The 24,817-nt window shown below is 38.5% G+C and overlaps 1 protein-coding gene across 1 annotated transcript in view; it reads right to left on the bottom strand.

The window, feature by feature from the left end:
• Window positions 1–24,817, bottom strand: part of LOC140242956 (SWI/SNF-related matrix-associated actin-dependent regulator of chromatin subfamily A containing DEAD/H box 1-like) — a 112,921-nt gene that overhangs the window by 39,999 nt on the left and 48,105 nt on the right. The window lies entirely within an intron of this gene.

Here is a 24,817-nt window from a genome sequence, read left to right as displayed (position 1 = left end):
TTGGATGGAACTGCTTTACTGTAGTTTACATGTTCCCTCCCCTAGCAGCCTATATCCATGATGTAGCATGTGTTCTTTCCTTATTTTAATGGAATAGATATCAGCATTCACCTTCAAGAGAGCGATACTCATATCATTGCATCAAAGGACATGAATTCAGCACGTCAGTTTACCAGGGTCTTCACCACAGCAGCCCACCTCAGAATTCACTTCACCTTCATCGAGTTCAGCACGTCCCACGAAATCCAGACCGTGGAAGTCGGGGATGGCATCCGCAGCAATGACTCGAGTCGTTTCTGTGTCTTCAGCGGAGACAAGGCACCAAGTAACGTTACTTCAGTGGCAAATTCGTCTTGGATAAGAGCAAATTTCCACACGCACCCCTCGCCCGCTAAACTCAATATTCGAGTCACTGTGGTACAGCACCCAGGTAAATGATTACTTCCATTACCACCCCCATCCTGCTTGCACACAGGGTTAATCACACTGTGGGATGTTGGTATCTAAATGAAAGACATCATTTCACTGTCAACACCTTTTAACTGCATATTTCCAGATTTTGTTCTCAAAATCCATTTTTCAAAAGAGAGCTACCTCAAATAAGGGTACCGTTGTATTAACCTGTTGAGGACGGGCTGATTTTGCTACAACACACATTTCCCATAGACTCCTGCACGAGTATACTCGGTACTCGGGACTCGTCCTCAACAGGTTAAGCAGTGTTCTAGATTTAGGGTGGTCTTTGAGGCAGGGAAAGCCTATGAAAAGCCCTGTAAAAGGGAAATGTAAAAAAGAAATGTTGGCAGTTCTTGAGACAGAAGGATCCTTTCAAAATGATGGAATGAACATCAGCATACCCTAGATGATACCCAAGGTTTTTTTGTTTGTTTGTTTGTTTTGTTTGTTTGTTTTTTTGTGTTTTTGTGTTTTTTTTTTTTTTGGGGGGGGGGTTTTCAAACAAATATATCCACATCTCTACAATATCCACATCTCCTATTTTGTAGTTTTCCAAGATTGCACTGAAAATTCAGTGTGGTTAATACACAGGAAAATACTGTTGTTGTGTTTCCTCCTGTGAATAAATTTACAGCACTCTATAAAACTTTCCAAATATCACAAATCAATCTAACCCAATCAATCTATCTGTATATTCATCTATCTATCCATCCAGCATTATATATCCATCTATCTATTCATTGATCTCAATATTCATCTATTTTAATACCTCAAGTGTATCTATCTATTCATCTCTCTTTAGTTGTCTCCATCCATTTATCTATGTACCTATCTATCTATCTATCTATCTATCTATCTATCTATCTATCTATCTATCTATCTATTTATCTATCTATAAGCATATCTATCTATTATCTATCTATAAGTACATCTCTCTATTTGTATATCTCTCTTTATCTCAAAGTTCTAGTTCTCCGAGAAGAAGTAACACATATACAGTCCCCTCGATTCCCAGCCAACTACCCACACAATGCCTTCCAACTGTGGGACATACACCTGCCAGAATGGCATAACACCTCTGTGTACTTCAACTCATTTGAGACAGAAAAAGATTATGACTTCCTGTATGTTTACACTGGTGATGAAGAGGAAGGATTCAACAAAGATGACCACCGCTGGACGACCCTCTCGGGTGAAAAGTCGGGCAAATCTCTTGCATCTCTCGACTTCCACACCAATAGGTCCTCCATCAAGTTTATCTTCACGAGTGACTACGGCAGAGCACTAAGGGGCTTCTCCATTACCATAGAAACCGTTTCATCACAAGCTGGCATCATCTCGAAACCAAGTTAGTAATCCATGCACAGGGATTGTACCACTTTGCTTTGCAGTTAAGACAAATTCTTTTTACCATTTAAATTTAAGGAAGGTTTGCATGCTTGAAGCTTTAATACTTTGCCACGTATTGATGTGTCACCCAAGAGCACATTTGGAAAGAATGTACTGAAGTTAAACACACACTTTACTCATACTGACAAGAAAAAAAAAAAATGCTAAAGTTTTGTTTATAGGGTAAAAAGTATCTAGCATTAAAAGACTCAATCACAGATTCAACATGAATAGCATCATATTGTGTACAAGCAGCAAAAAACAAACAAACAAACAAACAAAAACAATGATTCCCATATACCCCCTTATACACGTTGTGTATGCGGGGGTATAAAAACACAACCCAAAACAAATACAAACAAACAAAACCCAATAATAAATGTAAAAAAAAAAAAAAATTGTGGCTCTCTGGACATTTTAAATTTCCCTCTTGCAGAGCCTGGTTCAGGAGTTGCCATGACAACAGCAACTACATCTGCTAAAGAGGTCATTGCAAATTCTACTTTGAGCCATGCAGCGACATACTCAACTGAGCCAGCATCAAAAGCACCTGAGTCCCTCAAGGAAGCCACTATAAGACTGACGAATGACACAAATGAGCAAACGTTAGTAGGTAAGTACGAACTCCGCAGTGACCCTCCATCACAGCCATCCAGCTCTTAAAGCCCTGCGCTGAATACTCTTTCTCTGACTGTACGGTCCAGAAATTCCCTTATTCTGGCTTTACAATTATCATTACCATCATCATAGATTTCCTTTCCATCATGCCTATGAACATGGCATTTCATATTTATGTCACATTTCGTATTAAATAATTGTTGTGCTTCGTGTGCTGATTGTTCTTCTTTTTTTTGGAGGACACAAATTTAAATAGAGACCTCCCACATTACAGTTGGTACAGAATCCACCGAGTTGTGAAATACTATACATTGGCAAGTGTGTAATTTAGTCCTACATTGTAATATCATTCCCTCATCATTCAAAAGATGGAATTTCAAAGTGCACAGAAATTTTGTTCAAAGTGTTGACACAAATGGTCGGGTAAAACAGCGGCTCAAATTCAAGTGCAATATTGACATAGATATTGTATGCAGGGCTCGACATTACTGGTAGTCCAGTGGCCCAGGGCCAGTAAAAATTTATAACGGCCACTGAATTTCCACAAAGGCTACCTTTTGGTGGGCCGATAAGGCAACCAAGATTAAAAATGGGTTTTTATGTTTTGTTTTGTTTGTTTGTTTGTTTGTTTTTTACTCTGGGCCACCAGAATTAAAGCTACAATGTATCACAAGTTAGTGTCCACTCTGGGCCACCAGAATTAAAGCTACAATGTATCACAAGTTAGTGTCCACTGCTGCTATGTACAGAATAGTTCATGTATTTACAGCAAGTTGCATTGGAGTGTACATGTATACGCCGTGAGGTGTGCCAATGTAAAAAAAAAATGAAATGCTGAATATAATACTCCCAATGTTTAAGGAAAGGGTGAACTTGCTCATACGTAATGATTACAAAATTGTTTGTATATCTCACATTTTGGAGTTGATATTTACAGGAATATGCTGATAGAATTCTTCACACTGAAAAAATATTTGTGCTGCTCTTCATACCTACATCGTGTACATGAGTGTATTCCTCATTTCTTTAAAGAAGAGACAAAAATTCAGTGGATGACAGTATGCCCTGGTATGTGACCTTAACAGCTGAAGAAAAAGAAGATTGCTGTGGAGTTTTCATATGATGTTTTGAAATATGTGACGAACGGACATCCTACTGTCAAGAATAGAGCGCAAAAACTCATCAGTCCCCATACAGTGTGCAAAACATTTTGAATACATAGAATATTACTGAGACTTCTTTCCCGATTCCTTTGAACATCCTGAACAACAGATCCCGAAGACGGGGAGCTGGTTATATCGGTCCAGACACTGGTCATTGTTCTTCTGGCTATCACCTTGGTAATAGTCATATTGGGCTTGGTCTATGTCAAGTGTCTGCCTTGTCGAAAATCAAGGGTAAGGACAATATTGTATAAAACTTCTGTTGCGGTGAGGCTTAAATATCATTACAATACAAATCACACACAAAAATAAGCAATATTGAAATGGACTCTGCCCATAAAACTGAAAATGAAGACTGAGAGACCTCATTTCCTATTTTTAAGAAAGGATTCAAAACACTTCTGATGTGGTAACTTGCATGTTTTTATTTTTCATTGTGGCTCCTTAATGAATCAGCATCAAAGCGAAGTCTCACTTTTCTGTGACAGGGATGTCATTGTGTGACAGGCATTGTGCAGTCTGAGACTATGCAGTTAAAGAAAGCTACTATTAGAGAGATTCTTGTGTGTGGCCTGCACCCATATAAACAGGAAACTCCCCCACATCTGGGAAGTTTCATATTCTTTTAATATCAGAACATTTTGTAGTTCTGTTTTGTTTTGTTTTAGTTTTAGTTTTAGCTTTTTTTCTTTTCAGGTAGCCTCCGGCAGAATATGACAGTCTGCAAATGACACACAAAACTATTTCTCTGAAGTCTATCCCTTCAAACCCATTACATTGCAATTCAAAACTACGGGAGTAATAGATGTTGCATGTTTCATCACATAGGGTCAACATTAATCAAGTACGCTCTATGATTATGCACATGTGACAACTCCTAATTGATATACGATGTACACACGTAATGGCACACATTCACTAATGTCATCCGTGTGATAAGATAATTCAATAAATCATACAGTGCATATCACAAAAGAAAAATTAATGTTTCTCTGCACATTGAAGGAAAGAAAATAAAGACATTAAAAAAAATAGACATGAGAGACAAAAGGTAGCAAGGCATCAAGGTAGCACACAGGCTAGTCCATTTACAAAGTAAAGAAATATCTTTAAATAAAGACTCCTCTATTAATATAATATAACTGTAATCTGATTTTTAATAAAATACTTGAAGAGTTTGTTTGCAAAAACCAATAAGTCCATTTTTGAAGATTTTGAAGTACGGTATCTGTCATAAAATACAAAATGATACCTTTTAAATGATATATTGGTCACTACACATAAAGGTACATTTTTGAAGTTATGGTCAAAAGAAGCAAAAATTTTCTTATTATTCTCTTTATTTTTCTTGACCTTTAATCGCAAATATCCCCATTTGACATATATGGACTTATCAGTTTTTGCAAACAAACTCTTCACTTGATAATCTCTCCATCAATTCCAGACACAATGTGAGGTCGTCGGACTTTCTTCACTGGCCCAAGAAGCATCGGCTGCGATGCCGATGACGCTGACTAACCTGACCGATACCGGCCACGACTCCCAGGGGTTTCCTGTCATCTCCCAGCAGATGGCATGCACAGCAGAGCCAAGATACTCAACTATAGATGAACTCCCACGGGATATCGTGTGGCTGCAAACGCCGGGTCACGGACCTCTCAGAGAGAACTTCCAGTACAGAGACCAGACAACTACCCCACCCCCACTACCAACTAAAGGGCATCAGGGTCAGCCTGTTCAGGCACAGACGCCGGGATACTTCACTCCGCCACTGGGGACAAAACGAGGACACAAGCATGTCTACTATCACCACCACCTCAATCGAAGATCCATCTCGGCGGAAAACATGAATGCGTACTTCTCACCAGCTCTCGCAGCGCCGGCCCAGCTCACCATGTATGCAAGCTTCCCGGATCTCCTGGACTGCACTCGGGGCGAGTACGGGTGTGGCACGAGCCAGGACGAACTGGTCAACCAGTTCCTGGTGTCCCACAGCACTGGAGTAAACCTGCATGCTGGCACAGCCACGGATACAAACGACACGACTCCAGCATACAGGCAAGAGAGTCACGCCCGTGGTGCAACAGGTGTCGGCCACTCACCATCCAGTGAAAATCACTTTTTTTATACCCCTGCTGCAGAAGAGATCCAAGGAGATGTACACGTAGCAGCTACAGCGGGTTTTGTCCCCACAGACTCGTTTGTAGAATCAGAGCCTTATTACATGAATGTGCGCCAAGACTTTCCTAGGCGGAAATAAATCCTGAGACGTATTGAAAAACAAACTGAGGGTGATCTTTAAACAGAATCAAGAAATGTAAAGGGAATTTTTCTACAAACCTTGCATATTTCATTCAAAGCACTACAAAAATAGAACACTTGGCGCAGGCAACAGTGTTAATGCTATATAATTTACACATGGTGTCAAAAGTGGAATTATATCAGTGAAAATGGCACAATTCATTATTATTTATTTTTCTTATTTGTACATTTACCACAAGGGGAAAAACAAGGGCATTTCAGAGTAAAAGAATAAAAAGGATGAATGAGACAACTCTGAAATATTTGCACCTAAATGCTTACAAGTAAAATATATTCCTTTATGTTTACAGCTTCCTAGTTGCTCTAAGACATTGTCTATATCTAATCAATACAAAACACAATTTTCAGGTAGTCACATTGTTCACATTCATGTGTATCTTTATACGAATTAGTAACTATTTCAACTTGTAAATGTGTATCAAAGCAATTACCCCCAAGGGCAATTAGCCCCCCCCCCCCCTGCTAAATACTGGTTAGTGATAAGGTTAGAGAAAAGATTAGGGTTAGGGTTAGAGTCTGGGTTAGGGTTAGGATTAGGTTCAGGATTAGGATTAGGGTTAGGGTCAGGGGAAGGGTCCAGGGTAACTGCCCAGGGGGATAATTGCCCTAGACCCACCATCAATTTGAGTGCACCTAACCATTTTTCTGTGAAGACAAGTTAAAGGACAAGTTCACCTTCATAAACATAAGGATTGAGAGAATGCAACAACATTATTAGAACACATCAGTGAAAGTTTAAGGAAAATTGGACAATCGATGCAAAAGTTATGAATTTTTAAAATGTTTGTGTTGGAACTGCTGGATGAGGAGACTACTACAGCTTGTGAGTCATATGGGTACAACAGTATATAGAAAATGTAAAGAAAATTCAACATATTTTCACTTTTTTCGCATAATAAAAGAGCACTTGACTTGCCTCTTTCTAAAGGCAGGGGGAATAATATTACCCATAACATTTGTCGGTAACGAGTCGGGGGAATGTGTACTTTTCTCGAAAGATGAAATTTTGTGAAATTCTCTTTATATTTTCCTCATATTGTTGTATGCATGTGACATCTATTAAAGTGATTCACACACTGCAGTAGTCTTCTCATCCAGTGGTTACTGCACAAAAACTTCAAAAATTCATAACTTTTGAACGGATTGTCCTATTTTCCTCAAACTTTCAATGATGTGTTCTACTAATATTGCTGCATTCTCTCAATCCTTATGTTTATGAAGGTGAACTTGTCCTTTAAAATGGATAAGACTCTCAACCGACAACATTGTACATACCACACAACATAGTTTAAGTCGGGCTTAATTTTGCATATTTAGGGATTTTTCAGTTACATTAACGAGTGACACAGTGATAGAAAAAGTGTCGTTATATGGCTGCAAGGAGACAAAAAAAAAACCGCTATATCTATGTCCAGCCTCACTGAAACTCATCTTGGTTCATAAATACTGGAACAGGACAAATTTGATGACAATATTATTAACCTGTTGAAGACGAGTCCCGAGAATACTCAGGCAGGTGTCTATGGAAACTGTGTGTTGTACCAAAATCAGCCTGTCCTCAACGGGTTAATGTCATACCGGTACATTACTTCGGGTTTGCCGAGTCCAGGAAATGAAACAGGTTTATTCTACCTGAGGGGCAATTCCATGCTTCCGAGAATGTTGGTTATAATGCGTTGAGGACAAGGTGATTTTGCTATTACGTGTACATTCATTTCACATAGACACATGCCTGAGCATACATGTATGTGGGACTGGTCTTAAACAGGTTAATAAACAAGATTCTTGGTTTAAAGATGCCCTGCATTACTCTCCGTGCCATTAAAGCTATTAATATTTATGGGCTCTGGACTCGTAGCTGCCACATTTATAGTGATTGGTGAATATTTCATAATACTAATTGCACTGAATCCATCACATAGACTGGACCCTGGAACACAAAACTAAAACAATAAATTTTTGTTTAAACATAAAAGGACCTGCTATACATACCCTTATTTATCTCCTCATGTGTAAAGGAGAATTTTATACAGTCTTGAGCAAACCACTTGAGTTTGTGTCACCCTTTCTCAAACTCAATTGCTGGCACAGAGGTGATAAATCACAGTGTGCGACTTAAGAAACTTTCCCCAGAGTTTTGTTTGCATTCACATTTTGCAAGATCACGCCAAAGAACACTCTGGTGGGTGATCACTTCGCACTCTCCTGCTGAGAGTGGCAATATTTTGAACCACTCCTGGCAATATGTTTGGAATAAAAGTGATAACGTTTGTGATTCCACTGGCTGTGTTGCAGTGCTCTCTGGTGAAGCGATCAGGTAATCAAATCAGGGTAAATGAGTTATATTTTGTGCAGGTGGGGGAGTGAGCAAATACTTTTGGTAAGTTTTGTATTACTGCAGTTTCAATAAGTGAAGATAAACTTCTCATGTATATTTGTGTATATATATCTCTACATGTCTGCAATTTCAAGTATACTTCTCTGCTATTGTCAAAGTGCATGTTTGTGAGTATTAAAGTTTATTTATAGTGAATGAATCTTGTACGTGCAGAAGAGATGTGCTAATTGTTTTTAAAAGTCCTGTTGACCTTTGGGAGCAGTGATTTAAAAAAAAAAATTCAAGATATCACATTTGATGCATATGTGTAGGTCAGTTGTATCACAAAACATTCAACCATATAAAATTTTTGCAATAACAGATTTAAGGAGATATCACTATTTTTCTTAATAAACCACAACTGTATACATTTTAGTCTGGAAACATATTTATTTTAAAAATTGTTTAAATTTTGTATATTCAACAATACTTAACATCGATTATAATTACTCAATCATTTTTACATTGGTTGTTTCTATCTCTAACTCACATTTTAAAACTATTTTGAAGCACTAATGCTGGGTTTTTTGGTTCATCTCAAATGGTAAATTATGCCTTTAATACATCAGTGTAATGTGTAATGTCCTACATGTACTTGTTTCTAAAAAAATTTTACCATTAGGATTTCTTAAAGCACAACTATGATTGCAGAGTTTATATGATTTTGTGGGATCTAGCCTTAGGCCCCAAGGATCGATTTAATGAATAAAATATTTTAAACACACACTACTTTCGTTTTGGTATGCTATGTAAAGCTGAAAACTGGGCATTGTGCAGTGTGTGTGAAAGTGTGAAAGTGTGATAGAACCAGAAGTAGGTGCAAATACTGCAATTGCATGCTGTGGGTTAGACGAGTCATGCTGTGTATCAATATGGATATCAAGGAAAATCAAATTGAAAGCATTAATTCTTACGGCCAAGTGCTTTGACTAACCTATATTACTGATGTAACTCTTGCTGTCAAGAGAAAAACATGAAAATTGCTAACCTCAGTGTTCAAAATATATACGATTAGGGAGAGGTAATAGGTCATTTAACTGCATTCCAAATCCTGTGGATGGAACTAGTCAGCCTGTTTCCCTCTATGGCAGTCTCAATCTACTGAACTGTGTTTTCCTTTCCTTTTGTAATGGACGTATTAAACAGAAGAAAACATCCACCTTCCAGAGAGCAGTACTCATATCATTGCATCAGAGGATATAAATTCAGCGCACCAATTTACCAGGATCTTCACCACAGCAGCCCAACTCAGAATTCACTTCACCTTCGTTGATTTCAGCACCGTCCACGAAACCCAGACGGTAGAAATCGGGGATGGTAACCGTAGCAATGATGCGAGTCGTTTTGCCATCTTCAGTGGAGACAAGCTGCCAAGTAATATTACATCCGTGACAAATTCAGCCTGGATCCGAGCAAATTTCTACACACACTCCTCCCTCGCTAGACTCAACATTCGAGTCACTGTGGTACAACGCCCAGGTAAATTATCACTGCAACTGCCACAGCCATCATGCTTTTGGAAAGCAAGATGGAGACTCCACACACCAAAGTTCTAGTCAATTCACAGTGAAAAAGAAATACATAAAGACAAGATATCAATCTAGATATATGGTTGAGGGGTCTAGATATCGCGCACGAAAATTTGTGATGCTCTTATAATAAAAATTATTCCACAATCGTACCTGAATTTCTCAATAAATATCACGAAAATGCAGAAAAATCACCTCCCAGAATCTCCGCATGATACGATGACGGAGTAGTGCGCTGTCGCCGTTTGTATGTCGGACTTAATTTTATGCGTTCAATTTCTCGGGGTATGTAAAGGTCGCGCAGCTGCCCTATGTAGTTTCATGCGTGAAAGTGTCTGCCCCTCTCTGCGGCTGTAACGTGCTTCGGCTTTCGTAGAATACGCAAACGATCGATTGAACAAATTACGAATTCTATCGGCTACGATCATACGAACGAGACAAGCGAGATGACACGTCTAGGCTACAACATCCTTAAAAAAAGATTTTAAGCTAAGGTAGGTAAATTACAAGGTAAAAAATTGGAAATTTAGTGAAAAATTTGTTCGAAAAAATTGGAAATTTAGTGAAAAATTTGTTCTAAATCAAAAATTTCTTACCTGCTTCCTTCTCATGTTTAGCGGTTGTCAGGTATGTTTATTCCATGGCGTATCGGCAAATTTTGCGCTTAGTCCTACGCGTAATATTGCTTGCTATACGCAGTTACGCTATGCGCGATCATTAAGTCCCTGCGCGAGACCTAGTACCCTTACTATACATAAAGACAAGATATCACCTCCCAGGCCTCCCAGGCCCCCCCCCCCCCCCCCCCTGATCTCGGCCATCGACCGCGCAATCGCGACAAAAATTGGCACACACATTGCCTATGATGTAATCTAAAGTACCATGAAGTTAATTTTTCAAAAAATTATCAGTTATGCTAAATTATGCTAATTTATGCATAATTTAGCATAAATCAGGCAATTTGCTATAAATCACTACTTTAACCTCAAAACAGGCACATTTTTTGTGTAAACATTCTTTTTAGTGTCCTTAGCAAATGTAAGAGAAAAAAAAATGTGCCACCAGAAAAAGCATTTTATTTTTTTTTTTAATTTATGTATTTTTTTGTTTTCTCAACTTCATGTATTTCATTGTTTTTCGATGAAATTTGTCTGCAACATTGTTCCAAACAAGAAAATATGTTATAATTGATTTTAATCAATAAAACCCCCAAATAATCATGCTTATATGAAATTTGCCTGTGAGCACAGTTTGCACTGAAATTGTAACACGAATTCACGTTTTTGAGCAATTTTTGGTCTGACATGCATGTACATATTTATGCGCAACTTTGGAACCGTGTGCCCGGGCATCGCAAATTTGGTGTCAAAAGATGCGGAAGACTCGAAAGAAAAAAGTCATGAAACATCGCAGCGATAACTTTTTTGCGATAGTGATACATCGTCCCCACCCCCCCCCCCCCCCCCTCCCCGGTCTAGTTAGGGTTAAATGTCAGTCCAGTATCAGTTCTCATTACTGGAAGCAACTTTGATACAACATGCTCAGCAGGGCCAAATTCTTCTAAGACCTCATGTACAGATATCAGATGATATATACATACAGTGTACCATCTTTACATGCTCTAGAATACTATTCTTCACACATTATCTTTTGAAAATGTACTACTGTATACGCCATATATTTTGCAAGTCTAACTTTTCGCGAATTGGGAATCTCCGACAATTTCGCGAGTGGTTAAATTCGCAATCGTGGAGTCCTGCACTGAACGGAGAAATGTACAGTCGTACATCGGGATCAGAGTCAATATTTTCGTGTGTCTTTAATTTCGCGAATAGTACACGACTCTCAAAATTTGCGAAAATAAAAACCTCGCGAAATATTTGGCGTATACAGTATATTCTATTGCCGTAAATTTCGTTTGAATTGTGTACCACTCGCTTCCAGTTTTGAAGGTATAAAATGTTGTATTCAAGAGTGTGATAAGATATAACAGTGAGGCTGATACATGGAGAACACTTTAGTCATGTTTTCTAACCTAAGCAAAATTTATGGCACTCTTTCAAACCTTTACAACCAATCACTTTCACCAAATTAGCTATCGCTGTACATCATCTCTCTTCCTATCTCTCCGTCTGTCCAGTATGTACGTAGGTATGTATGTATGTAGTGTACGTATATCTATCTATCTATCTATCTATCTATCTATCTATCTATCTATCTATCTATCTATTCATCTATCTATCTACAATGTATCTAATACATCTATCTATTCATTTATCTATCTCAAAGTTCTAGTGCTCCAAGAAGAGGTAACACAAATAGAGTCTCCTCGCTTCCCAGCTAATTATCCACACAATGCCTTCCAACTTTGGGATATCAGCATTCCAGCATGGCATGGCACTTTTGTGCACTTCCACTCATTTGAGATGGAGAAAGGTTATGACTTCCTGTATGTGTACACTGGTGGTGAACAGGAAGGATTCAACAAAAATGACCCCCGCTGGACGACCCTCTCAGGAAAGGAGTCGGGCAAATCTATCGCATCTCTCGACTTCAACACCAACAGCTCCTCCATCAAGTTTGTCTTCACAAGTGACTACGGCACAGCCCTGAGGGGATTCTCCATCACTATAGAAACCGTTTCATCACCAACTGGCATCTCCGAACCAGGTAATTCTCGCACAGTAATTGTGCTACTTTAATTTGCTGTCAAGAGAAGAGTTTTTCTATTATGGCATTTGATAAGCATGTTCTCCCTTTATATTATGCAAAAAAAAAAAATTAAAAAAAGGATTGAAATGTATGATATGCCATATAAATTCAAGGAAAGCTTGAGCGCATGAAGCTTTTTCTGAAGAGAATGAGACGGTTTGGAAAGAAAACCATACTGTACATCACTATTGTCACGATGCTTCGTGACATGATCACAAATAAAAAGGATTTCATGGTCTTACAACATATGATGTCAGACTGACAGGTCTATATGCCACAATCAAATGTACTCCCTTTCTTCAATTGGTATTATATTAGTTTGCTTCCAACCATTTCCCACAATGCCATTTTCAACAAATGTGAAAAAAAAATAAGCTGCAGAGGAATTTCAATTTCTCTCCTAGCTTTTTTTTTTTTTTTTTCAGGAGTCTAGAATCAAGATCATCATGGCCTTTGGTTTTTCCCTCTTGGAGAATTTCAAGCTTCTGTTCAATATTTGAATTGTGATGATGATATCAGACAATATTTTAGAGATTGGTAAATCATCAACCACAGGGAGCTCTTGAATGTCCTCTTCAGTAAAACATCCTGAGAAAAACAAATATATTCAGTGACTTTGCTGTCCATCGTCAGATGAAGTTTTATCTACTGGCCGGAAAGTGCAAACCCTGAGTACAGTGGACTTGGTATTAGATTCAGACTAATGTATTCCCAAAGTGACTCGAGCCATGTCTTATGTTTTCTGTAAGTTGACTTTCAAACTCTCCTTTTGCAAGATGGATTTCTTGCACGCTTGTATGATATCCATGTTGAGTCAAATGGCTGCCTCCTAAATGTCTTCCAAACATTCTTCTTTGCACTTACAGCAGCCTGCCTACTTCTAGACATCCACGGTGCCTTATTGGTGTGCTATTTCCTGTTGCCCTTCCTTAGGAATGTATTCATCAATCAATCCATGCACACCTTTGTATAAACCATGTCCCAATTAACTTGGATATCACTGAAACAGAGGGCATCCTCCTCATTGACATCTCCACTGAGTAAAATGCTTGAATATCATATTTCTAGAGAGAAGAAAAGTCTTGCATTTAGAATCCTGCTTTTTACCATCAAACCTGGAAATATAGGTGAAATTGTAAGAGGAAATAATGATAGAAGGGTGGTCAGTGGTAATTGTATGGAGACTGTCACACAGACTACACACTGGAAACATAACAAACCAAGATTTGATCTTGTCACTGAGATGTGACAGGTGATATGCAGGATCCACAGTCTGTCCATGTAACACAGTCTTAACATGTACAAAATATGGGGGCGATAAGGCGATAACCAAGATAAGTGATAACGTTCATTACCTTACATGTATTTGCAGTGCCCTGTGGTGGGGCTGTCATCAGGTAAATGGATCTGGAAGCTTATTTAAGTTTTGGGAGAATTAGCAAATACTTTTGGCAAAGTCCTCTAATATGATGCAGTCTAATGTTGCATGAAAAACTAAAGATGTAGCACAATAATTTAGGTATTGCTGCAATTTTGATGAATGAAGATATATAGTTCATGTGCATTCGTGCCTGGAAATTATATATTCTGCATTTGTATAACAAAGGCATGTATATTTGGATGTACATGTTTAAGAATGTCTACGAAGAGGAAATATTTAATTAATTAATTAATGTAAATTTTGTTGAATCAAGACATTACATAGTGGTAAATATAACAAGTAAACATATTCACGTTTTGATTTTTACTCTAGTTTCTGGTTGTGCGAAATATACCAAAATTTCCACACCGTGAAAATGTTCACATTTACTGTAAACCATTTTAATTTTGATATACAGTTTTTATACAAGTCATGTTTACATTCTATGAGTTATGACAATTGGCATCATGTATGAAAGTATGATAAAAATAGGTGTGAAAACTTCAATATCTATGCTGTGGGCTTGGTGGCTTGGTGACTACCACAGAAACCTGAAAGGTGAAAGTATTTATTCTAATGGTCAAGTGCTTTGTATTGACTAATCCACAATTAATGAATGGATGTACATAACTCTTGCTGCCGGGGGAAAAACATGGAATTTCCTAACCCCAGTGCTAACAATACTATCTGAGCAAGGTGATAAGTACCTCAGCAGCATTTCAACTTTTGAGACCAAATCTGCAACCTCCGTGCATACTTTCATGAAACCACTACGTTGGATGTTACCAGTCAGCATGCTACCTCCCCCAGAAGTTTCCATCTACATACAAACATACATCAACTACAGTATATACGTGTATAGTTCTTCAACTTTCCTTTTACTGGAACTTACAGAACTCAGCATCTACCTTACGGAGAGCAGTACTCATATCATTGCATTAAAAGATGTGAATTCAGCACAAAAATTCACCAGGATCTTCACGACTGCAGCCCACCTCAGAATTCACTTCACCTTCATCGAATTCAGCATCATCCAAGATATCCATACGGTGGAATTCGGGGATGGTAACCGTAGTGATGACACAAGTCGTTTCTCCATCTTCTGCGGAGACAAGGCGCCAAGTAACGTTACATCTGTGACAAACTCGGCCTGGATCCGAGCAAATTTCCACACGCACCCCTCACCCGCTACAAAACTCAACATTCGAGTCACTGCAGTGAAGCGCCCAGGTACTTACATGTTAATAAATGCTTCCATTGCCATCAAAATCCAGCTTGTATAAAGAATAAATGCATATCGGGATATTATTAGTAACGAAAGGCACATTTAGAGTTTTCACTCCTTGAAACTTGCACATTTCTAGATTTTGTTCTCACAACTCATGTCTGAAAATATCTTCCCTTCCTGCTGTGGCAAGTGCTGGTGTACTCACCACACATCCACACATAAAGAAACACACATACAAACACACACACACACACACATGATACTTTTTAACAAGTATGATTACATTATTCTAAAGATCTTGCTTCATTACAATACATTCAAAGTTTATCCAGTTATCAGCTATAATAAGCAGGAGCAACTTTGCCTTACCATGCTCAGGAGGGCCAAATTTTATTAAAGCATCTCCAGTTTACAGATATCAGATGATATACAACCTTACACACTCTTTATGCTACCCTTCATACATTGTCTTTAAAAAATAAACTTCTTATCTTTTTGTACACCATGAAATTTGTGTGTAAAGTATACTACGCACTTCTACTATTTTGAAGGTTTTCAAGACTACAATAAAAACATGAGTGACAAACTTAGACCACTCTTTTAATATTCCCTAACAAATCAATCTACCTAATGTGTATTCATCTGTCCATCTATCTATCTATTTACATTGTATCTATCTATCTATCTATCTATCTTTCTATCTATCTATCTTTCTTTCTTTCTTTCTATCTATCTATCTATCTATCTATCTTTCTATCTATCTATCTATATCTATCTATCTTTCTATCTATCTATCTATCTATCTATCTTTCTATCTATCTATCTATCTATCTATCTATCTATCTATCTATCTATCTTTCTATCTATCTATCTATCTTTCTATCTATCTATCTATCTATCTATCTATCTATCTTTCTATCTATCTATCTATCTATCTATCTATCTATCTATCTATCTTTCTATCTATCTATTTTTCTTTCTATCTATCTATCTATCTATCATTATATCTATCTCAAAGTTCTAGTGCTCCAAGAAGAAGTAACACATATCCAGTCCCCGAGATTCCCAGCTAATTATCCACACAACGCCTTCCAACTCTGGGACATACACATTCCAGCGTGGCACAATGCCTCTGTTCACTTCAACTCATTCGAGACGGAGAATCAGTACGACTTCCTGTACGTTTACACTGGTGATGAAAAGGAAGGATTTAACAAAGATGACCACCGTTGGATGACCCTCTCAGGTGAAAAGTCAGGCAAATCTCTCGCATCTCTCGACTTCCACACCAATAGCTCCTCCATCAAGTTTATCTTCACAAGTGACTACGGCAGAGCACTGAGGGGCTTCTCCATCACTATAGAAACCGTTTCATCACAGGCTGGCATCATCTCAACACCAGGTAATCCACAAACAATGATTATACTATTTTGGTGTTAAGGGGATGGCTAGTAACTGATCAGTGGGAACAGGGAGGTCACCTCCCTGGTGGGGATTAGTGGGAATGCCGGGGATGATTGCTCCAATCCTTGTAGGATTCATTTAAGACTACATTATATAGCTATTGCTTCAGAATGGTCTCATATTCAAGGATATAGTGAGCATTTTAATCGCCCCGTCACTGTACAGGCCAAACTGCGCATTACTTGAATATGAGACCGTTCTGAAGCAAATAATTTTCACATAACAATAGATATATAATGTGCTCGTAAATGAATCCCACAAGAATTGGAACAATTACCCCCCCCCCCCCAACATTCCCACTGATTCCCACTGATCAGATACTAGCCATCCCCTTTAAGAGAAGAATTCCCCAGGGAATGTGTTGACAAGGAAAAAAAAAAAAAAAAACTTCTTAATAGTTTTATTCTAGGGTAAAAACTACCTGGCATTTACAAACCAAATTACAGATCAGATAAATATCTGCCTTGAGTCAAACCAACCACTTAACTAAACCAATCAATGACGGCACTGTGTCCACTTTGAATGTACTTGTTGCAGAGCAGAGTACAGAAGTTGCCGTGACAACAGCAAATACATCTGCTGCAGAGGTCATCAAAAATTGTACTTCTAGCCAGATGGCGACATGTACAAATGAGCAGACGTCAGCAACAACTAAATCCCCCAAAAAGGCCACTACAAAACTGACGAGTGATAAGGAAGTCACTACAAGACCGATAACAAGTGGCACAAATGAGCAAACATCAGTGGGTAAGTATCAACTCCCCAGAGACCCTCCATCAAAGAAAAATGAAATGATCAAAGTAAAAATGGCCTCCCCCAGCCTGGTTTTATGTAAAATTAGACAGTATCGTATCACAGTGCAGAATTGGAAGAAGTTCACCACTAGCATGTCACAAATTTGATTTAGTTGATTTTCTGCAAAAATTCTTGTTTTACAGCAATTCTAAACATTGTTGCATAGAAAAAAAAAATAAAGGAGATGCTGAAAAGCTGGTGAAAACTTCTTATCCAACAGTGGTAATGGAGTGAAGGAGTATTTAAACAAAACAGAAACAGAACTGTGTATAAAGATTCCAGCAAAACTATTTCTTGGAGTTTTGAACAGAATATAATCCCAAATAATTTCTACTTCTAAAGTTTGAGTCCCCTACGAGAACAAACATACATGTAAATGTAACTAATAATGATAACACTTTAAAAAAAAAAGATGCAGCGCATCATTACATTGGACAGGCGTTGTGGTGTGCACCTGTAATTCAGCTACTTTGGAGGCAAGGGCAGGGGATATGGCTCAGTCGGTAGCGCATCTACCTTCATATCCAAGAGTGGGTTTGATTCCCAAGACTCACTGAGCAATGTTGTGTGTAAGCATTCCGTCCCCTCTAGTAAGAGGCAAAAACACTCTGTCCCTCGGATAGGACATTAAATGGAGGTCCTATGTCTGTGTTAGCAATGACACACCCACATAAAAGATTACACTTCATTCATTCATCATGAAGAGCAGAGTGCTAATCCTGTGAAGTGGTCCCCCTACCCACCCACACAAAGAAAATGGGCGAATGATACTGACCCTCGTGGTTCACCCCAGGTGACTAGCAATAGTCAGCAAACGGTATCAAACAGGCACAGGGTGCCACACGATTGAATGAATGAAAGTCAAATTTAAACTGGTTCATGTGAAAGTTTTGCCTTGCAAACTTTCCTCTCAAACAAGTTGTTTGCTTTCAATGCAAAATGCCACAATTGAGATCCTCCTCAAATGTAACTTTGACTTTGACTGCAGAGGTTGATATGAGTTTTAAATGCTAGAAAAGTTTTACCCCAAAGGATCTTGATATTGCATTGACCACAGTTATCGTCATGTTTCTTGCATCTTGCTATCAATGACTTCATGGGCAGTGTAGCTACTTTCAGTACAATACATTGCTCACGCTGCTTCATTTTTCTGTCTGTGTACTGTATTTAATGCAGAAATTTTTGCAGTACATTAATTTTCACATATTTCATGCTACTTTTTGCTAGAGGAAATTCTAAAACCCGCAAAAATATCTTCACAATTTCATCTGCACAATTTGAATGGGTTAATAATTGCACAGTGCGAATTCAAGAATCCACGAATATGTTTTTGAGCCGCCCAGCGCAAAAAATCAATCGCACAAATATATTAACAGTTTACGGTAATGGATTTGTTTCATTTTATTTTGTTCAGAAAAGGTGCTGAGTCGACTACCACCACAGTAATCAAGGCATTGGTCATATTTTCTCTCATCATCTTTCTACTCTTGAAATCTTCACACTGGATATTCTCCAAATTCAAAAGGCACTGCAACCTCAACCGGGTAAGACTGCACACAAGAGACTCCAGCTAAACATTTCTGCTATCAAACCCACTCGGCTTCCAGAAAACCACACTTCTATGGTTTCGCATGTCTCTTTATAATAATTAATGATATTTTGTTATTCCCTGCCGAGTCATTGTAGTGCTTCATAACAAATTGATTCAACTTTCTCTCATCCAAACCACATACACTGTAAATGTGTATCTTCTACTTTCACTTTCAGACATACTACACAGTGGCAAGAGTTCCATCGGGCGCCCCGCCAGCACTACCCCCACCACGGCGGAGACACCCACCGATGGAAATGGCAGAATGCAACCAAGCCTTAACAACACCTTTACAGCAGCAGCCTCCAGAGGGCTCCCTCACCATACACAGGGCAGAGAGGGAAGCGTCTGATGACATGGAAATTCCTGAAGCTGTCAGAAACCTGGAACAAAGCGGACTGCTGCAGCCCCCTCCCCACCTCTCAGACACGAATGAGTATGTATCTGACCAAGTGGTAGTTTCACAACATCTCTTGGTTGTTGATGATCAGCCAAGGGGTGAGGGAGTGGGGGTGTGCCCCATGGCCTGTCAATCAAAATCAGAGGAAAGTCTAATAGGACCCGGACGGAGACCATCCACTGGAGTGGTCAGTGAAGATGAGAGGTCAACCACAGTTTTTGATGACCGGTACTCCAAATATGACCGGCCGAGACTGGATGGTCAATCAAAATCAGGAAATCATGAGGAAAGTCTCACGGGACCAAGATGGAGGGCAAAATATCTTGTGGATGTCATACCATCCACTGAAGTGGTCAGTGAGGATGAGAGGTCAACCAGAGTTTTTGATGACCGGTACTCTATATATGACCGGCCGAGACCGACCAAAGCCCGAGAGGGTGCTGTGGCTGGAACAGCCCCATCCCCGGGAGACAAACACAGAGATGGATCGACAGAACATGACACTTACAAGGCGATGGCACCCAAATGCAACACTCCAAGCTCTGATTCCAACACCCAACAAAGTACAGAGAATCTGGCATGTGCTCTTCCTGTCAAAACCAGGAAAGCGAACTCAAAAATGACTTTGAAGTTGGAGCCTGATTGTGGAGGTGAAATTGAAGAAGACTGCCATGGCTATGTTGTGGCATCACCCACACTCCAAATTTAATGGGCATCCTCATCCTAAATGTTATCATTTGAGTATGAATGGAACAGAAAGAAAAAAAAAAAGGAGCTCATTTCAGCATTTTCCAACAAATACTTTCCACTATTTTCAAAATTTGATAGTTATTGATTCACCAAAGCTTTTAATTATAACTGCCTTGGTTCCATGTGTGCCCATTCCTTGTATTTCAAAATACATGGAAATCACTGGCAAGCATTATTATCCATTAAGTAGTGTTAAGACGTATACTCCGAGAATCATTCTCAGTTCCTGGAACCTATTAATACAGTTCGACCTCGATTATCCGGCCTCCTTCTATCCGGAAATCTCCATTATCCGGACGCGTTCACGCAGTGAAGGACTTTTTTTTCATCCAAAAATTGAGAAAAAAACAGTGACTTTCATTGATCTATTTCACTAATTTCATAAGATATGCATGATAGGTTTAACAATATCTAATGAGGTAAAACATGTATGTTTTTCACATATACTTTATTTTTGTGAAGAAGGGACTACAATTTTGCACAGGCTAGCATAGATTACACCACCTTTGTGGGGTACACAACCTGCCTAGCTGCCAGTGCACTGGGACGGCAGCTATGTACATGAACATTGTGTCTCCCATATCTGGCCAATTCGCTTATCCGGATGAGCGCCGGTCCTGACATGGCCGGATAATCGAGGTCGAACTGTAGATGCATTATTATTGAATGTGTATTGTAAAGATGTATACGCAAATTTGTCCTACGGTGTATGCTGATTAGTCAAAATTCAGCATGTTGTTTAGATCAAGTACACAGCCATGTAAAAATCCAAAAGTCTAAGTACATGTATCAATACCAGGCACATTGGTTACAGTAGACTTAATATCTTTGATTGGCAAGTCTTAAACACAAGTCCTTAACCCTAATCCCACCGGGTTTTTTGAGGGACTTGAAAACCACCGGGGGGCTTTTTGGCCCCCCCTTCAGATCTCGGTCGTGGATCGCGCGATCCTCACGAAAATTTGTACTAAGGTAAAGACCAATGTAATCTATAAGACTGTATAGTTAAATTTTTCAAATCTTAATCTATGTATTTTATATTAATTAATTTATGCTAATTTATGCAAAAAAAAAATTGCCTATAAATCAAAAAACAAAGCTCCAAGACTTCTAATTTTTGGTGAACATATTCTCTTCAATATCCTCAACAATAATATTGAAGCAAAAATTCAGCTTCATAATTATTTCTTATGTATTTTATTGTTTATTGAATTTCTTATGTATTTCTTTTTTTTTACTTTTTGGGTTTTTTTTCATCAAAATTTGTCGCAAAAACTTTTTAAAGCATAATCAGGCTAAAATAAATCATTATCAGCCATTGAAAGTAAAAATATTTATTTTTATATGAATTGATTGCAAAAACACAATTTACATTGGATTTGTACACAAAATCATGTTTTTGAGCAATTTTTGGGTCGACGAATTTTTCACAAAGGGGCGTGGCTTCAAACGATACGCCCGGGAGCAACAAATTTGGTCTCAAAAGTTGCGCGATACTTGAAAGAAAAAAGTCATAAAATGTCGCAGCGAGAGCATCACGCGTTGCGGAATAATCACGCGAAACGTCGGGGGGGGGGGGGGCAAAATGTCTTTTATGCATGACTTTCATATTTGATGGGTGATATCATGCTATCCATGGGTAGAAAGCTCAAACTAAAAGAGCACCATGCTGCTTTGCAAGCAGACTACTGAGGACAATGTCTACTCTCACACTGAGTTGCTGTGGGGGATCATTAATATAACAACAACAATTCCAATCATAACAATTATTTCCATGTTTGGCAATGGTTGCTGTACAAATGTACTCAAAGAGGTTGTAAAAATGTAGTTAGCATGTTGGTAGAAGCATATGACAGCACTTTTGAAACCGACATCCTTCCGAAGGGGGCAAGCTGTCCAACAAGCTGTCCAATAAGCAATACTCTGTCTCACAGTCACATGATCGAAGCTAGAGACAAAACAGTTACCAAACTTTCAATTTAGTATCAATGACACCAGCTACAAATAAATAATTTGTTATACTTTGAAAACAATGGGTAATAAGATCTCTGGTTGTGTCATGTTTTTGCCACTTGCACAGAAAACAAAACCACATCAATCTGAGCTGGTGAATTAACCCATCAAGTCCCAGGAATTGCATTTCTGTGGTTTGGCAGGTGCAGCTTCGAAAAGGGGGAGTTTTATAAACTACACAATGTGGATTGAGTGAATGCAGCATATTCAGTATCGAGAACACATGAAGTGAAGTTTGAGGAAAATCTGACGATCCATACAATGTTATGAATTTGTGACATAATTGCAGAACAAAGATACAAAGAAATTGTGAAGGGAATTCCACAATATTTTATTTAATGAAAAATACAAATTTCCTTGAACTATTACTGACATACTATGATAGGAGAATTATTATTCCACCAGCTTTCTAAGAGGTGAGTCAATTGCTCTTTCACTATGCTAGGAAATAAAATTTTCTGAAATTATCTTCACTTTCTTTTTTTTACTTTGTTGTTCTGTAGTGACATCACAAACTGAAATCACCCAGCGATGGCAGCTCTGAAACTAGAAAAATTCCTAACTTTTTCACCGACTGCTCGATTTTCCTCAAACTTTCAATGATGTGTTCTATTGAAAGTACTGCATCTACTCAATCCACATGTTTTGTGAAACTTCCCCCTTACTAATGATTTTTAGTGCTCACTGTTAGTGTTTATAAAGCTAGAGCAAATTCTCTTCAATTTGGTTACAGAATTACAGCTGTATAAAGGCCTCGGCACTCTAGGACGGTAACGGCAACAATCCTGAGTTTTTGTTGTTGTTGTTGTTGTTTTTTGTTGTTGTTGTTTGGGTTTTTTTTTTTTTTTTTGCTATGGTGCAGCAAAAGGAACCATGTCTGGTTCTGTTACAATATCACATTCCCATTAATAATTTTGCTTCAAAATAAATCTTCAACTGGTGATTATGTTGCTATTAATTTTGACATAAGAATAGGATTTGGGGTGATTTTGTACCATATTACTGATTTTTTTTTTTTTTTTAGACAGAAAACCAAGACATGCTTCCTTTTGGCCGCAACATAGCAAAAAAGAAAAAAAAAAAAAAAAACAAGAACAAATCTCAGAAACAAAAAAAAAAACAACAACCCTGGATTATTGCCATAAAATGTTTATAAACTGCATGCCCAGCAAATATCTGTCTAATAAATGAAACTGCTGTGGTTACATTTTGCAGACCTGTTGTGCTGACTGCTAATTCAAATTATTGTGCATAGGTGAGTGAGTGAGTGTGAGTGTGTGTGTATCTGTCTGTATGTATGTCTGTCTGTGTGTGTGTGTGGGTGTGTAATGAATAACAAACAGTACAGAAATCCCACCAGAACAGAACTTTAGAATCTAAAAATTGTCTACATCTTTCAGAAAAGGTGATACATTTTTGTGAACGAAAAATACTCATCATCTGGCATGTGACAAATAGGATATGTGTTGAATCGATTGTTCAAATTTGCCCAAGGAGTATCTCACTACGTGTACATACTATTGGCTTGTACTTCCTGTGGATCTAGAGATTTTTAAAGTTCAAACAGATTGGGGCATTTTGGTGGACAGCTAAAAATACAGCTTGAAAATGACAGTTCTATTTACGGCTCAGAAACCGGTGACTTTCATCTCGTGACTAGCGGATAAAAACTCAAACACTTCACTTCATATAACATTCATGTTTTTGACCTCAAGATCTGACGAAACCGAAACGACACATGAACGATGGGTATGTGAGCAGTGTATGGTTATCAAATGCACTCAAAGCACCTTCAGCAGTTTAACCCTTTGTTCGCCAATGATTGGCAAGCATACTGGGGTCCCTTCTTCACCAGTGCAGAGCTCTGCCAATGCACAAAGATGCTCCGAAACTGATTGCCAATGGATAGGGATTAACTAATCCCCTTAATCCCAATTGCATCACTTACAGTGGTCTTCTGTTGGGACTGGGGCATGTTGCTACACCTGAGTGGGCGTGCTATAACTCTACAACTAGGTAAAGTTTGGCTGGACTGCTGAATGGTGATGAAAAGGCCTGGCAAATTAAGCTAAGTGCCTGGGCATATAAAGGGTTAACTAAAACACACTTTCAAGCCAATGTGTACCATTCTCTGTCTGTGTGGTAATGTATTAAATCAAACTTGAGAGAGGCTGACATCTGAATATCAATCGCCAATCAAACAACAACAACCAAACAAGAACGGACGACAAGACGGAAATCACTCAACAATCCTCGCACTCTTCCACTTCATTGTGCCTGAGAATTCTCCACACAATTGACGGTCGCCATTTCAGGAAATAACAACACAACTGACTGTCTTCATCACAGAACCCCAAGAGAAATATGTACCGATTTGAGAGACAGGGCGGTGTGCGCACTGCCACTGTATCATTCTTGTTGTGGATGCCTTTGTTGGCACTGTCTGGGAGTGAAATTGGTAAGTATGCATATAAATCTGAAGAGCCGCTCTTTGTTCATGTTGATATACAAATTTTAATGTGTGAAAGCAAAACTGAACATAAATCATGATGGCAGTTTTATTACAACTTTAAAAGTATGGAAACATGTG

This window comes from Diadema setosum, chromosome 19 (genome assembly GCF_964275005.1).
Source record: "Diadema setosum chromosome 19, eeDiaSeto1, whole genome shotgun sequence".
Classification (NCBI taxonomy): Eukaryota; Metazoa; Echinodermata; class Echinoidea; order Diadematoida; family Diadematidae; genus Diadema; species Diadema setosum.
The sequence above is the reverse complement of the archived record's forward strand: the minus strand, read 5'-3'. Positions and strand labels throughout refer to the sequence as shown.